Raw genomic sequence first — 17,936 nt, 5'->3', positions numbered from 1 at the left:
AGATGCCTATTTTAGATGTGGTCTAATGTAAATACATTCTTGAATATTTGTTCATTACCTATTTTCTTAAAAATTTGTAGAATGGAGAACACATTTGTTTGTGTGTATGTGTCTGTGTGCGTGTGTGTGTGTGTGTGTGTATGTGTGTGTGTGAATTATTTAGGTCTGTGATATCCTAGCAAAATTACCTTTAGTAAATGAAAATATGGTTCACTCAATATTATTTATTATCTTGGTAACAGAACACCACTTTAAAAAATTTTTTTATTACATATATAAGTTATAGTGTTGCAAAATTGCAATGGGTTGAATTTGGCAAAGTGACTCCACAGGCCATGTACAGGAAGAGAGGAAATCAGAAGGAGACCTGGGGAAGTGGGCAGGAGAGCTGGAGGATGTGCTCTTTGGGCTCAGGGTGTATCAGTTGCCTCCTGCTGCAATTTAGTTGAGAACCAGTAAGAGCCTCTCAACTGGAAAATTTGGTGGAGGGCCCTCTATGAAATACAGATTTTTATATTTTTCAAAACAATGGTATTCTAAAAAATTTTACACAACCATATTTTTTTGTTTTTTTCTGAGACAGAGTCTTTGTCTGTCTCCCAGGCTAAGTGCAGAGGTGCGATCACAGCTCACTACAACCATAGCTTTCCAGGCTCTAGTGATCCTTATACCTCAGCCTCCCCAGTAGTTGGGACTGCAGGCATGCATGGCCACACACAGCTAATCCAGCTGTATTAGGCCCTTTTCATGCTGCTAATAAAGACATACCTGAGACTGGGCAATTTACATAAGAAAGAGGTTTAATCAGACTTACAGTTCCATGTGGCTGGGGAAGCCCTACAATCATGGCGGAAGACAAGGAGGAGCAAGTGTCATCTTAAATGGATGGCAGTAGGCAAAGAGAGAGAGAGTTTGTGAAGGGAAATTCCCCTTTTGAAAACCATCAGAATTTTTTAGACTTGTTCGCTAACACAAGAACAGCGCAGGAAAGACCCACCCCCGTAGCTCAGTCACCTCCCACCGGGTTCCTTCTTGGACATGTAAGAATTGTGGGAATTACAACTCAAGATGAGGTTTAGGTGGGGACACAGCCGAACCATATCACCAGCTTTTTTTTTTTTTTTTTTAATTTTGTAGACAGCCTATGTTGTACAGGCTGGTCTCTAACTTCTCTACTCAAACAATCTAAGGTGGTGGGATTACAGGTATGAGCCATGGCCCCTGACAAAACAGATTTGTATTACAAATAAACAACAAGTTAATGAAGTATGGAAAGAATAATAATCACCTAAAATTCCCTACCCAGAGAAAAACTACTATAGTAAGCTTTTGTATATATGTTTCTAGACATGTGATTATATATATTTATACACATATATACACACTTTTTATTGTATATTTTATTTCTCTTTTAATATACTGTGAACATCTATCCATGTCAATACATATCTATGTTAGTATTAGTATATGCATATACCATAATGTATTACCCTAAATTTATTTCCCATCCTTAGATATCTAAGATGGTTTTACTTCCATAAAATCCTGAGGTAGGCATACTTTTACATAAATCTTTAAAATCTTGTCCGTTTATTACCTTGATACATATTATGCAAAGTGGAATTACTGATTTCAAAATAAAGGGGTAAATTCCCCAATTCACTGCTAATAATCTCTTTACCAAATTGCCAATCTCAATGAAACTGACAAAAATTATTGTTTTGATGTTCATGACTAAAAATAATTTTAGATAAGCTTTCATATATTCATGCATATGTGCATTTATTTGTGAACTGTTGATTCATATAATTTCACTATTCTTGTTTGGTGTCTTCAACTTGTCCTTATTTATTTATGAGTGTACCTTATATGGAAAAAATATGAAAACTTTGTCTCAATTTCACAAATTGATCAATGCTCTGTTCACTGAAGAGATATGATAAGCAAAATAGACATGACGGCTGAGCTGAGTGCCTCACTAAATCAAGCCAAGGGTGATGAAAGAAAAAGAGTGTTGTTCTTCACAGCCGAAAAACTTTAACCTAGACAATTACATTTTCATTGCTTTTGAGTAAAAATTATCTGCCTTTATAATTCATACTGTTTTATTTTCCAATTTTTGTCTTAATATAATAAATGAATGCAGTTTATTAAAAATGTAAACCTAGTGATTGTGGTTTAAAAATTCAAATATTATTAAGTAGCTTGCAACAACCTGCAGTAGCACACCTTGCCTTGTTCCTCCTCACTGTTCTCCCACTGTATAGAAGCAGCCACCTTAACCACTTCAGCTGTTTAGTTATTTGTCTTCATATTTTTAAATAATACACTTAAACATTTTTTCACTTTTTAATATTCTAACTTCTGTGGGTACATAGTAGGTATTTATTTATGGGGTACATGAGATTTTTGATTTTCAAATTTAAGATACCACAAATTGATTTTGTGCTAAGAAAGATGAGCTTTAACTCTTACTCTAACTCTGTTTCATACAGACATACACAGTCCCAAATGCCTACACTTCTATATCTTCTCAAAATTGTGATTTTTGTTTAAATAGTTGTTCTGAGTTTCTAAGGTATATCCATCATCCAGGGTTTCTCAGTCTCAGCACTGTTGACATTTTGGGCTGGATAGGTGGTTGTTGTGAAGGACTATGCATGCATTGTAGACTGCTTATCAGCCTTTCTATCATATACCCACTGGATGCTAGCAGCACATCCCACATTTTGGTAACAAAAAATGTCTCTAGACATTACCAAATATCCCCTGGGGTGCAAAATTACCTCCAGTTGAGAAACATTACCTTAAGTGTATAGATAATGACTTGTTATTAAGTATTGTTCACTATGTAATTACACATAATACAATTATTTTATTTTCCATACAAGTATTTTGGGGTGATCTTGGCTCACTGCAACCTCCGCTTCCTGGGTTCAAGCAATTCTCCTGCCTCAGCCTCCTGAGTAGCTGGGATTACATGCATATGCCATGATACCCAGCTAAGTTTTTTTAAAATTTTTAGTAGAGATGGTGTTTCACCATGTTGGCCAGGCTGGTCTCGAACTCCAGACCTCAGTGATCTACCTGCTAACCCTCCTAAAGTGCTGGGATTACAGGGATGAGCCACCACAACTGGCCCACATTTTGTTTTTATTGGAGTTAATTGCATTGTGGGTTTTTTTTGCTTAGTTTTCTATATAAACTCACTGACAGCTACAAACACCTCCTAATATGTCAGAGGCATCAGTCAATCTATTAGTTCAATTTTCCCTTGGATGTACCTGCTCCAATGTGCTTTGGTATACAATTTTCACCTTGCAAATTTTCTCTCTGTTATTCTAACAGTTTTCTTTGGCTCACTACTTTTCTTTGACTCACTTTCTTTGAGCCCATTTCCTGGATTCAAGTGTATTATAAATTGCACTTGACTGCTCATAAGAGACACCAAAACAGCAATGGCTTCAACAAGTAATTCACTGAATTTTGACTGATATAGAAGTACTAGAGAGCTAGTTCTATGAAGTTATGATAGCTCCAAAACGTCTTCAGGGATTCTGGCTCCTCTTGTTTTTCTGTGACAGAACACTTAGGCATGGCCTCTCTTCTGAAAGTCATGAAAAGTTTGCTGGATCTTATATGTCACACGTATATTCAAAGTAGGAAGTGGGAGGAAGAGGTAGAAGACAAACAGCTCTTGTCGGCTGTTTGTTTCTCTTTGAAAGAACTATTTGAAAGTCTCAGTTGAGATGTTATCCCCCATGATTTGTGAAGTGAAATAGGGGATTCTGATGCAGGCTTTTGGATGGGCATTGCTGTCTGGACTAAGCTCAGTTGCATTCCTATGGAAGAGGAGGAGTGCGCGTTGGTAGTGCCATACCAAGGCTTTCTGTCTTTTTATTTACCAAGTTGGTAGAGCATATTCATTTGTATCTTCCTGAGACAGTTCTACAGTTTGAAAACGTCTTTAGTTCATGCTACACATACTTAATAGTTTGGTTTTATATAAAATTTGATATTAGAAATAAGTATGTTACCTTAGATTAAAATGTTGAAACCATTCCTTCATTGTCATTTGGGTTTCAGTGTTACTATTAAGAAGTCACATGTCATTCTGATTCCTGATTCTTTGTGATCTATTTTTTCTCCCTAGATGCTTTTAGAATGTTTTCATCATCTTTATTATTTTTAAATTTCATAACAATTATGTTGGCTTGGATCTTTTTTGTTCCTTGTGCTGGGTACACAGGATATTTTCAGTCTGGAAACTCAATTTCGTTTGGGAAATTTTTTTTCTAGTATTTCTTTGATAATTAACTGCCCTCTGCTTTTTAACTGTTCTGTTTCTTGATGTTAGAGCTCTAATTATTTGAATGTTGGAACATCTAGATTGATCCTATAATTTTATTTTATTTTTCTGTGTTTTAATTATTTTCTTTTTGGTTCTGTGTTTGTAATTTTCTCAATTTAAACTTTAACCTTTCTCTTGGATTTCTTAGTTCTGCTGTCCTGTTATATTTTCTTTCTTGTTCTCTGTTTCAGATTATAGCCATGTATTTTTATATTGTCACTGCAATAACTTCCATTATCTCTGAGAACATTAATAATAGAGGTTTAGTGTTTCATTTTGCTCTCTTCAGTACCTTGGAAGAGTACTGTCTCTAGTACTATCTCTCTCCAAGCTACTGGAGAGAGCAGAAGAAAATACTAAAACTTTATCATTACTGTTCTCTTGTTTTTTATTTTCCCTTTTGTATTCCTTTTCTGTTTTTCATTGAAGGATGATTTTCAAATATCTTGTGATGTTGTGATAGTCTATTTCTTTATGAGACTGAGAACTTAAAAAATGTTTGTGAGTTCTCTTTTTGTGCAAAGCCTGTCGTCTTTCTATAATACTATCCGGTAGGAACTTGACTATGTCATTTGGATAAGCCCAATGTCAGTATCTGTAAATCTGTTTTCTGGTTCTGATCAAAGTCTTTCTGGTTGAGTATTCTAATCTATTGCCCAGGAAAGGAGTGTGAACTTGGCTTTTTGGGTTCTAGGGATAGAGCAAAAGTGGGCTGGGAGTCTGTTTTTAGAATGCACAATTCAGTTAATTTTCTTGTTTTCAAAATGGTGCAATATTCCTACCCTTATCTGTGCAGCCTCATATCTATGGGTTAATGCTTTTCAAATATTCTAGAAATTTATTCCATGTTTCTGCATTTTTCAGGAAAAGAGATGAGGGTCTGAAATCTCTTTATAAAGGCTTTCAACACGTTTTCTTTTTTTGAGACCCATTTTTTACTTCCTCCTACACAAGTATCTGCACTTTGAGTTACTCAGTGTCTTGGCATTCTCTGGCTGAAATTGGCTTCTTCAGTTTTGTTTCCTCCCATGCAGGTCTTCAAGTTTCCACTGTCTTTCTTTACTAAAACAGTTATCACTCGTGAATCATATTTCTATCTTCTCTATGTCTTTATTGATATGCCTTATGTGCTCTGGTTAATACTCTCATTTGCTTTGCCCTGTGTCTTATCCGTGCTTATCGATTTATTTTAATTTTAGTGATAGTCCTGGAAACTTCAGGTATAACTCTGTCCAATCTGTCATGTTTATCAGGGTTTTCATTTATTTGGTATAACTACCATAGGTAATATGTATATGGTCTCAAGTATATGAGGAAAAGGGGCAATTTAATGTAATCAGGTTAATGCAGCAGTAAGAACTTTGCGTTGACTTCAAGGGCTGGTCTAGCTGATGGTGCTTTGTCAGTTTGTGTCACTAATTGTTTGCCCACAAACATGAGGTTGCATATTTCATCCCCACTTAAGGTGTCCTTTATCGTGATAGCTCATGTAACTGTTATCTTTATTCAACAAATCCAAGGTGCCAAGGTATGATAGATGCTCATTTGATTATCTGATAAAATGTAATTTGGAGCTAGTGTGCTTTTTATCTCTTCCACCTTTCACTTCTAAGCTAATTTTCACATTAGTTATCAAGAATAAGAAATATTTGAGTTATCTTACCTCATTTTTAGTCTGGGGTTGAAATTCAGCGAGAACCACTGGGAATCTCCCAAATAGCTCTTTCAGGTGGAGAAGCTCCAGCTGAACAGGTTAACCACACTAGCACAGCAAGACAATGTTAGGAAAAGAGAGGAGGAGTCGGGAAAAACCTATCTTCAGTAGTCAGAGTATATTTCTAATTTTCTAACATGTAACAAATATAGAGGATTCCCTATTCCAGGTATTTTTAGGAGTTACATTGCCTAACTTGCGAGGCACTATGCAACATGCCTTTGCTCATAAATTTAGTGAAATTTTCTTCTTCTTTGAATTATCCTGAATCTGTAGTACACTCTGCACTTTGCCTCAACTTAGTTCAATATCTGCCTATTAAGTGCAAGCCACTTCTGAGATGACACAGCATTTGTAATGCCATTGTGGGAATAAGTAGTTGCATTTGAATTTTTATTTCCATAATGCATCAGTGGAAAGCTACAGTAAAATATAATATGGTTTAATCCCTGAATAAAGGAAATTACTTCATTGCAGTCACTATACCCAGTATCTTAAAGACATGCTAACTCATATTATTAAAAGGTACATTGTATTGTATGTGTTAGACAATGTTTGATACCCCGTAAATAGATTATATTTTCTGGGTTAAGCCAAAACAAGATAATAACAGCAAAAAGATTTGGTTTTGAGTTTTCAGATGTTAAGGACAAAAAATAGAAATGCAGGAAAGTTTACTTTTTTTTTTTGACAATAAAAAGATACAAGGAAAACTTTTTTTCTTGGGAAATAATAAATTTGTTTTCTGGGTCTTTATGCGGAGAACATCTAGGAATAAAATCTTCAAACATAAAGAAACACTGTCCAAACTAATGGTTCCTGTATCGACCCTCAATAGAGGATAAGAACATTACATTAAGTTGTGTCTGAGTGAAAGCAATTCTTTGAAGGGCTGAGATAATGTGGTAAATGTGCTTTACCATCTGATGGCTTAATATAGGAATGGATCTTGGGGAATCAGACAAATGGATGTCAGCATACCCACTACGCTGCTTCCAGTACAATGAGTAGAAAGCAGCTTACGATTCTGCAGAATTTCTATTGGAAATTAAGTTCTTTCTTGTACATTCAGGAATACTGAGGGGTTATTTAACTCTGCAGTAATCATAGCTATATGGTATATTCCATACAATGGAAATTCTTTTATGTTTATACCTTGCAATGTACTCTTAGATTTATTTCCTTGGTATGAACAAAGATACTAATTCTTGATTTATTGCTCCTACAGAAAATTATGTTATTGTTGATATCCACAGAAAGCTGAACATCCAGAAAACAGATGAGTGAATTGGAAACATTTTTACATAGTTTTAAAACAACTTCCCAATAAAAATGATAAATTTAAAGATGTGTCAGCAATTTATAATATTATTATTTTCTTCCAAATTTAATGCTAAAAAATTTAGACAACATTATTTGGTTTTCTATATTGGAAATTAGAGTTGATTTCTCTAGATCTCTCTATATTCAATGTTTGTAAACCATACTGTGTGGCCATCTGCCTATCTGAATGAAGATACCTGGGGCATTTAAGGGGACCTATGACTCCTATTTTGCCCTCATCCTTTTTTTCCCCAGAAAGAACATGGTCAGCAGACTGAGTTTTGAAGAAATTCAATAATTCTTAGTTCAAAGACTGATAAATATGATGGAAAGGGAAGGGAGAAGAGAAAGTTCAGAAGCGATGCAGATGTTTGAAGCACACCTTATATCAAACAAATCTCCATACCTATTTTCCATCAAGCATAAAATACAGACATAAACTCATATTATTCTAACTGCTTATCACCACTGACTCATTTATCTATCTACCTGAACATACACATTTACATTATACAATATATGTAAAAGAATGTGCTTAATCCTTTCATTTTGTTGACTTCTTGTGGATCCACATATTTAGCATAAAATTTAACAAATTAACTTAGACAAAATTTCAATATATTTTACTTCTTTGCCAGTAACTGCAGCTGGAAGCTGGAACTAAATATGTACTTGTGGATGACCCCTTGTTCCAGAAAAGCAGTTTGTATTATGTTGTCAACCGGACTGAATGCATGTAAATGCAACATGTTTGGATTTTGATGTAGTAATTAGAGTCTTATCTCTAAAATAGACTTATCTCACTTCACACTCTTAAAAATACTTCAAGTTGTTGAGACCAAAGCAAGCTTATTGAAAAAATCTAAGTGCTTTTATTTCTGTGTGTTCTGGTCGCAGAGTAAAAGAACATCATCCAGTGAGTGTTAATAAAAATAGGTCTTAGAATTTATGAACTTTATTTGTGTTTGTAAGGTACATCTAGTGAGGTTAGAAGAGAAAGACTGGGCCATAGTCATTTGTATATGTATAATTGAGCTGTGAGTTCTTTAAAGGCAGTCTCCATAACATGTATGACTTTATCCTTAGCATAGTATTTTCATAAAAGAGAGGTTTCAGAAGTGCTTAGTGACTGAATAAACATCTCTAAAATATCTGGTCATCATAATTAATTTAATCTTTTAAAGTGACTTAATGAGCCATAGGGATAGCTTATGGTCAAATAAATTGGTGTTTATCATATGTACAACAAAAGTGGTAAAGGGACTTGTTTTCCTTCAGTGACAATTATTTATAAGACTTTCTACTCATCTGAATTAAAGTTTAAATCATGTAATAACTAAAATTTATGGAGTTTTATTTTCTTGTTGCTAGTTCGTTTGCTTCTCAACTGCATGATTTTTGAAAATCACTCTGAACTCAAAAAATAGATCCTATCTCATTAAAGATTCTGGATGACAAGCCCTTGATAGATAAATGTTAATGGCAGTTAGTTTTGGTTGTTTTTAATGTGCTTGCCAAGCATTAGAAACCTCAGTTTCTTTTAAAAATTTTCAAGTCTATTTTCACAGAAACTCTTAAAGATAGTCCAAGATGGTTATAACATCAAGGTCATTTTGCAAGAATAAAATTCTTTATTGAATTTAGTTAACCTGAAGATTCTGGTCAAATGCTAAATCAGATAGTTGCTTTTATTTTTTAAGGTTCCTTCCTGGGTTAGAATGCATTTGCTTAGTTTTTGATATCTGGGGTAGATAACTGGTGAATATTGGTGGTGTTTTAATACAGATATAACATGGTTATGTGGGGAGTGATAAGGTACAAAAGTTGCAGAATATTTTGTATTTATGCTTAATTTCTGGGAGTGAAGGAATTCATGGCACTGTAATTTCACTTCGGTGGAAGTAGAATCTGGAGAAAAACATCCCGATGCTTGCTTATCTTGAAAAGAAGAATTGGGGCACCTTCAGATAAAATGAGACAGTATATGTCAATTATTTGTAAGCTAAAAAATAAAGCAAATAAAATCATTTATATTTGCAGATGTTAGTTGTGGTAGTGTCAGGGATATAGGAGGATTTCCTAAAGTTTATTTTGTGACTAAAGAGCAGAGGCAACATTGCCTCCTGTTTAGAGTGTAAGCTTTGGAGTTACACAGCATTGGTTTTAATTCTCAGTTCTCCTCCTTATTAGTTGTATATACTTGGGTAAGTTGCTTTGTTTCTGGCCTTTATAGTTCCACAGTAAAGGGTAGCTGCTTTCATTAGCATCGTTAGCAACAATTAACTGAGGGTCTTTCTGGAATAGTTACAATATTTCAATCAGTGTTTGTGTTGAACATTTTTGGTTAAATTCAGGTTGAATGTTTTGTTAGGGTGAAGTCTTTGTTCTGTGATTTTTTCCTTGCCCAATTAGCTAGATATTATTTACTGTTAGTGAGAAAAGACAGAAATCTTAAGGATTAGAGATACAAGCATTTGCATATTACAGTCCATTTTTGTTAGATATTTTAATAGAAGACACTTTTTTTTTTTTTTTCCTTTTTTCTCCTGGCCTAGGAGAAATTTTGGACATGCATTCAGCAAAATAGTGATGGTAGCTGAGCGGGAGGTTGTGACTGCATGATCCCAGAGGTGCCCCCTATTGGTCAATGTCTTGGGACATTCAGTTTGGGTTTCCCTTCTGGGGGTGTGTTCAATCTTTTGGCTTCCCTGGGCCACATTGGAAGAAGAATTGTCTTGGGTCACACATAAAATGAACTAACAGCAATAGCTGCTGAGAAAAAACAAAACACTCAAAAAAAGCAACTCATAATGTTTTAGGAAAGTTTACGAATTTCTGTTGGGGCTCATTTAAAGCAGTCCTGGCCTGCATGTGGCCTGCAGGCTGAGGGTTGGACAAGCTTGCTCAGATAAGCCTGGTTAATTTTACATAATGGGAGCAGGTAAAGTTGAATGTGGAGGAGCAAGGTCTGGAGGTTTCTTCCTTACTTTTTTATATTTTAAGGGTTATGGAAATAATATATAAAATGATAAAGTCCAAAAAATATATGCTTCATCAATTCCTGACATTTTATATTGAGACTTAACTATTTGATTCTGAGGTCAGAAATCCTAGCTTTGTTGTTTTTAGCTGTAGGACCTTGTATGAGTTACTGAAATTTTCTGAACATAGTGTCTTCATCTATAAAATGTTAATACTATTTCCCACATTGTTTTACGTTTGATCTAGAACACTATCACTTAGGTAATGCAGGGAAATGCTTGATTCTATGCAGTCCATAATGTCTGTTCAGAAAAGAATTGGTCTCTGAACAAAGGTTTTGAGGATTGAGAAAGCAAAAAGACATCCAATACTTCTTTAGTGACCACTTATGTATTTGAGGTATAATGTTGGACAATTATTGTATACATTTATCTCATTTAATCCACATAGCTTGTGTTAAGTAGGTCTTATTACCTTCATTTAACGAATTGAGAAAATGGAGTCCCAGGCTGGTTAAGTAACTTGTTAAGTTACACAGCTAGTGGCTGATAATGCCAAACAGTTGCTTACTTTGTCTATTATCAGGCACTAAATTCTATTCCGATAGAATTACTGTATTCCTGAGTCTGTCTTCTTTGCTGTCACTAAAATATCTTTATTGTTTTTTATTGATTGATGTATTCCTTCTTCTGTCAAGCCTATGTGCTTACATTATCCTATATACCTTCTTGATTTAAGGCTGATAAATATGTATCTGTCCATTTTAACTGTCAGAAAATCCATGCTAATGATTTTCTGGTAATGATTATAATGATTTAGCAAGTATAGTAAGAAGCGATGTGATTTACACAGGTTATTTTACAGCATTATTGTTTAAGTTCAAAGGCAAACATCCATTTTATGTGCATTTAATAAGTAAAAGACCAATGTTATCATATTTCTTGATAACCTCTTGAAAAGACATCAATGTAACAGAGATTTATTAATATTTTTCTCATTAAATCACATACAGCTTTATTCTACTCAAAGGTAAGTTCTTCTTATCTATGGAGGAATCAGATATGGCTGAAAGATGAAGTTATTCATAGATGCCAGGGAATATTAATAATATGGCACCCAGAGTGGAATTATTGTTATCTCTGCATCCACCTGCCAAAAGACTTGCAGTGAGGGCACAGAACGCCAGAAATCCTGCAGCTGTACTAGTATGACAACTCTAAAATGATTTGAAAGTAGAAAAAAGGAGAATTATTGAATTTTGAGATATTCTGATATGTCAGTTCTAGCCTTGGCCAAATCAAATTTTTCATAGAAAATTGAGAATTCAGACATGCAATAGGTTAAATTAATTTATCATCCTCCCTCTCCCATTTGTGGTATAATTTGTATTTTCCATTTGAAAATGGTTGGTAGGTATTGTAAAGCAAAGATTTCATAAACTTAACTAGACAAACCTCTTATATAAAAATGCGAATAAATTTGGTTAAGTAACTTCTTAAGTCACACAGCTAGTGGCTAATAATGTATCAAACAATATTTAAGCTTAAAATCCTTCAAAATCTTAATGTGTCAAGATAAGCAACACAAAAATAAATTGCTTTTTATTTTTCAGGTTATAGAGAACATAAAAATAAAATTGCCAATTATTCCAGAGTTTTACTTTTAATGCTCCATGGATAGTACCTAGGAACCAAATTCTTAAACTTTTGCTTACCTCTCATTGCGCAGACTTTAGGTAGACTTGGGAAAACCAAAGATGATCTTTGCCCTTTGGGTGTTGTGCCTTTCAACCCTTGCTCTTTACCAGTTGCATACCCTGCCCAGATCTCAGCAAATGACACAAGTTCAGCAAGAACAGGAGTGGTCCAACAAAAATTCTCTCAACATTTTACCTTACTCCCCATAAATTTACCTACCTCTGTATTCTCGAGCTACAAAAGGAGAAGCATCAAGGCTGACTCATTTTCTGGTGCTCTGTATCCCATTCTCTCCTTCCACCTCAATTTTATTATTCCGTCTATAATTCTTTGCTTTCTTCTTTGTCATTACTCTATCTCTTTTCACTGGCTTTTTTCAATTTATAAATATTTATTCATTTATTCACTCAACAAATATTTACTAATCTACTCAATGATGGGCTCCTTTCTAGGCACTAAAGATAGAATGTTGAATGAATAAACAGTTAAATTCTGGCAGGAGGAAGACAAGATAAGTAAATATAAGTATAGCAGATGGTGATGGGCACTACTGAGGGGTTCATTATTAATATGGTGGTCTGAAAAGGCTTGATGGAGAAGATAATTTTGCAGAAAGATAGTTGTACAAAGGAGGTAAGAATATGAAGCATGCAGATCTGGGGAAAGAGAATTTTATCAGAAGTAATAGTGTAAAGCTCTAAAGAGAGGCACATGCCTGCCAAGTGTAAAGAATGTGGCAGTCAAAGTGGCTTGAACAATCAGTGAAAGAATATTAGGAGGTGCATTCAGAGAGGTAAAGGAGGTGGCACAGATCATGCAGGGCTTTGTAGCCAATTATATGGCCTTTAAAAGCTTTGATTCTAAGTGAGAAAGGGAGCCATTAGAGGGGTATGAGCGGGGAAAGGTGTGAGCCGAGTTGGTTTATATCAGTATCCTCTAGCTTCTGTGTGATAGCTTCTCTGGCATCTCCAAAGGTCATGGAGGGGTGAGGGCAGAAGCAGAAAGATTAATTAGAAGGGCATCACAAAATCCAAGAAAGAGTTGAGGTTGGCTTGGACAAGAGTGGTGGTGGTAGAGTTGGTAAGAAGTGGTCATAATATGGATATTTTTACAATAGAGTCCGTAAGATTTGGTGATAGTTAGGGTATATGGTACGAAATTGTAGACTGAAGAATGGCATAGCCTTACTGGGACTTCTGTTGTACACTGGAATGTGGAAAGCTGGAAAAAGCATGGCTCTCATGCTCACAACAGGAAAAATGTCTGATGATTTACAAATTTACACCTTCTGTTAAATTCATCCGAAAGCTGATTTTGCAGAGCCACTGATTTCTCTGAAATCCAAGCGAATGCAGGTGTCTGCAAGGAGATATATTACACACGTATATGCATAAATGGATAAGATTCACCAGATGCTATAAGAGGAATTTAGCTAAAATTGTTAAGGAATTGGAAAGGACTAAGTGTGGACCAGAAGAGAATATAGAACCCCTGAGGTCCAAAGTTACTAGGGAATTTGCACCCAGTTATAGGCTGTCCTTCATGAACCTCACTGGGTACTTACAAAAAGATTGGTGGGAATTTTAAGAAAGTGTCCCTCTTGGTGTAGGCTTGGAGGGGAGTGAAGAGCAACTACCTTGAGAAAGGGACAAAAACTTCCTCAGGTTTTTCTCCTTTATATCTTATTAACCTTCTGGGGCTGGAGGTGACAGTGGGGCAACAAATACCGTCACAGTTACGATACTTGTATAAACCATTTCTCTTGGAAGAAGGGGAAAGAAAAACCTTATAATCTGGGGGGAGGTGAAAGAGTATGAACTTTCATTTGGTAAAAATTAGATATAAAATTTAAATTTCTGTTAGAAATAGTTTTGGGCCTGAGGAACTGGTAGAACTCAGTAAGTTAAAACTGTGAAGATGTAGGGAGGGTAGGATTGGTGCATATGATCAATAGTTTAGTTTTTTCGTGCATTAAAAAAATATAATCCTTACACAAGCCCACAACTCTTTGTTGACTTGCCTGGGATCTCCTCTAGCTATGCTTCTAACATCTTCACATCCCGTGGCTAAGGGTTAACAGAGAACTGTTATTAAATCCTCTGCTCCACACTCTGTTGGCTTTAGCTCATGTTTTGAGACATGCTCCTGTGTTTTTTGCTTGAGATGATCTTACTTTCCTTATCTTGACTCTTGGTATTGCTTTAGGACTTTTGCTAAATCGTCCCTGACTGCTTTTGTTCCCCACTGCTTAGAATGGAATGCTCCAGCCAACCAAGATCCTCAGAACCCTTAAACGGCTGCCTATATGCAACATTTTGTAGTAAGGTCTACCCAGAAGAATCATTTGCTCTCAGGTTTACACTCGTATTGTAGCTCATTCATGATTAAATGAGGTATAATATGCAAAGAATTTAGTGCAATGATTGCCGTGTTGTAAGCTTGTAATAAATGCTAGTTGTTTGCATTAATATAACTATTTTTCTTATCTTTTTCTTGTTATTATTACATTGCTGTATTTGTTCCACTTCACCTTTTGGCTTTTTTCTTACAATCTGTTTTGTCTTGTTATTCACTGTTGATAAATATGATCATTAGCTCCCAAATTATTCAAGTTCTAAAACTGGAGTTGTCTTATATTTGTGTATCTTTCTCTAGCTTCCTCCAGTCATTAACTACTATGAAGTCTACTTCCTGAATACCTATAATATTTTCCTCATCCTTTCTATTCTTATTGCTCTTATCTCTTCATACTTACATGAGCATTGTAATAGTCTGCCAATTGAATTCTTATTCTCTAAAGTATCTCCTACCAAAACTTCATAAATATATTTCTAAGATACAAATATGAGCTCATGTTTAAAATACTTTATTCATTCTCAGTAGGAAGATTTGTGAAGCCTGTCATTGTATCCTCTTTCAGTAACCATCCCTGTATCTGATTACTTCAACAAATGCACTCATCAGTGCCACACTATTTGCAATTTTTCCAGTTGTTTATGTCTTTTTGCTTCTGTGTGTATGTGTGTACACATTTGAATAGGACAGTATTTCCAGTTTGTTGGGGTGAGCACAACTGAAATGCTACCTCATGTGTAAAGCCTTCACTGATACTGATATTCTGTTTCTCTAGTGACAGCACTTCATGTATTTCATCTTATGTGATACTCTATTTGGTACTTAATTGCATTTTAAAATATTCATGTGTCTATTTTCTTCACTAGATTGTGAGTCCCTTGAATTTAGACATGGCTGGATTCTTATTAGTCTGTTTCTCTAACCTGTGGTTCAACACTGGAAACATGTAAGATTCACTGTAAAAATTACTGATTGAGAAATGCAAATCAAAACCACATTGAGATACCATCTCACGTCAGTTAGAATGGTGATCATTAAAAAATCTGGACACAACAGATGCTGAAAAGGATGTGGAGAAATAGCAACATTTTTACATTGTTGGTGGGAGTGTAAATTAGTTCAACCATTGTGGAAGACAGTGTAGTGATTCCTCAAGGATCGAGAAATAGAAATACCATTTGACTCAGCAACCCCGTTACTGAGTATGTACCCAAAGGATTCTAAGTCATTCTATTATAAAGACACATGCACATGTATGTTCATTGTGGCACTGTTCACAATAGCAAAGACTTGGAACCAATTCAAATGCCCATCAAGGATAGACTAGATAAAGAAAATGTGGCACATATACACCATGGAATACTATGTAGCCATAAAAAAGGATGAGTTCATGTCCTTTGTAGGGACATGGATGAATACGGAAACCATCATTCTCAGCAAACTGACACAAGAACAGAAAACCAAACACTGCCATGTTCTCACTTATAAGTGGATGTTGAACAATGAGAACACATGGATACAGGGAGGGGAACATTACACAGTGGGGCATGTTGGAGGGTGAGGGGGCTAGGGGAGGGATAACATTAGGAGAAATAATGTGGATGACAGTGGAACGGATGCAGCAAACCACCATGGCATGTGTATGCCTCTGTAACAAACCTGCATGATCTGTACATGTACCTCAGAACTTAAAGTATAATAATAAAAAATTATTGATTGAATAAATATTATAAATTGAATAAATAGAATCTATTGAGTTATGTTCACTAATCATCCATTAATCTTTCCATACTAATAATTCCATACTGCATTGAAATTAAATGCAGACAAGTGATGTAATTTGGACATTTGTGCCAGCAAATGTAATGTTGAAGTGTAATCTGCAGTGATGGAGGTGGGGCCTGGGGGATCTGTTTGGATCACGTGAGCATGTCTCTCATGAATGGCTTAGTGCCATCCCCTTGGTGATAAGTGAGTTCCCGTGAGATCTGATTGTTTGAAAGTGTGTGGCACCTCCCTTTCTCACTCATGCTCCTGCTTTCACCATGTGATGAGCCTGCTCCCCCTTTATCTTCTGTCATAAGTAAAAGCTCCCTGAGACCTCCCCAGAAGCTGAGCAGAGGCTGGTGCCATGCTTGTATAACCCACTGAACCATAAGCTAATTAAACCTCTTTTCTTTATAAATTACTCAATCTCAGGTATTTCTCTATAGCAACAAAAAAGTGGCCTAATACAACAAGGATCAACTCTGAAAATTCATTCAAATTATTTAGATGTAGAAAATATACTGAATATTATGCAGTTTTTCATTTTCAAAGCATTAACTTTATTTTTTTTCCCATTTATTTATTTTATTGCATTTTAGGTTTTGGGGTACATGTGAAGAACATGCAAAATTGTTGCATAGGTACACACGTGGCAGTGTGATTTGCTGCCTTCCTCCCCATCACCTACATCTGGCATTTCTCCCCTTGCTACCTCTCCCCAGCTTCCCACCCCCCAACGTCCCTCCCCTATTTCCCCCTAACTGACCCCAGTGTGTAGTGCTCCCCTCCCTGTGTCCATGTGTTCTCATTGTTCAACACCCACCTATGAGTGAGAACATGCGGTGTTTGATCTTCTGCTCTTCTGTCAGTTTGCTGAGAATGATGGTTTCCAGGTTCATCCATGTCCCTACAAAGGACCCAAACTCATCGTTTTTTATGGCTGCATAATATTCCATGGTGTATATGTGCCACATTTACCCTATCCAGTCTATCGTCGATGGGCATTTGGGTTGGTTCCAGGTCTTTGCTATTGTAAACACTGCTGCAATGAACATTCGTGTGCACGTGTCCTTATAGTAGAATGATTTGTAATCCTTTCGATATATACCCAGTAATGGGATTGCTGGGTCAAATGGAATTTCTATTTGTATGTCCTTGAGGAATCGCCACACTGTCTTCCACAGTGGTTGAACTAATTTACACTCCCACCAACAGTGTAAAAGTGTTCCTATTTCTCCACATCCTCTCCAGCATCTGTTGTCTCCAGCTTTTTTAATCATCGCCATTCTAACTGGCGTAGGATGGTATCCCAATGTTGTTTTGATTTGCATTTCTCTGATGACCAGTGATGATGAGCATTTTTTCATATGTTTGTTGGCCTGATGTATGTCTTCTTTTGTAAAGTGTCTGTTCATATCCTTTGCCCACTTTTCAATGGGCTTGTTAGTTTTTTTCTTGTAAATCTGTTTTAGTTCTTTATAAATTCTGAATATCAGCCCTTTGTCTGATGGGTAAACTGCAAAAATTTTTTCCCAATCTGTTGGTTGCCGATTCACTCTAATGATTGTTTCTTTTGCTGTGCAGAAGCTGTGGATTTTGACTAGGTCCCATTTGTCTATTTTGGCTTTTGTTGTCAATGCTTTTGGTGTTTTGGTCATGAAGTCCTTGCCTACACCTATGCCCTGAATGGTTTTGCCTAGATTTTCTTCTAGGGTTTTTATGGTGTTAGGTCTTATGTTTAAGTCTT

Source organism: Sapajus apella, unplaced genomic scaffold (genome assembly GCF_009761245.1).
Source record: "Sapajus apella isolate SASKATOON/1434 unplaced genomic scaffold, GSC_monkey_1.0 scaffold26, whole genome shotgun sequence".
Lineage (NCBI taxonomy): Eukaryota > Metazoa > Chordata > Mammalia > Primates > Cebidae > Sapajus > Sapajus apella.
Note: the sequence above shows the minus strand (reverse complement) of the source record.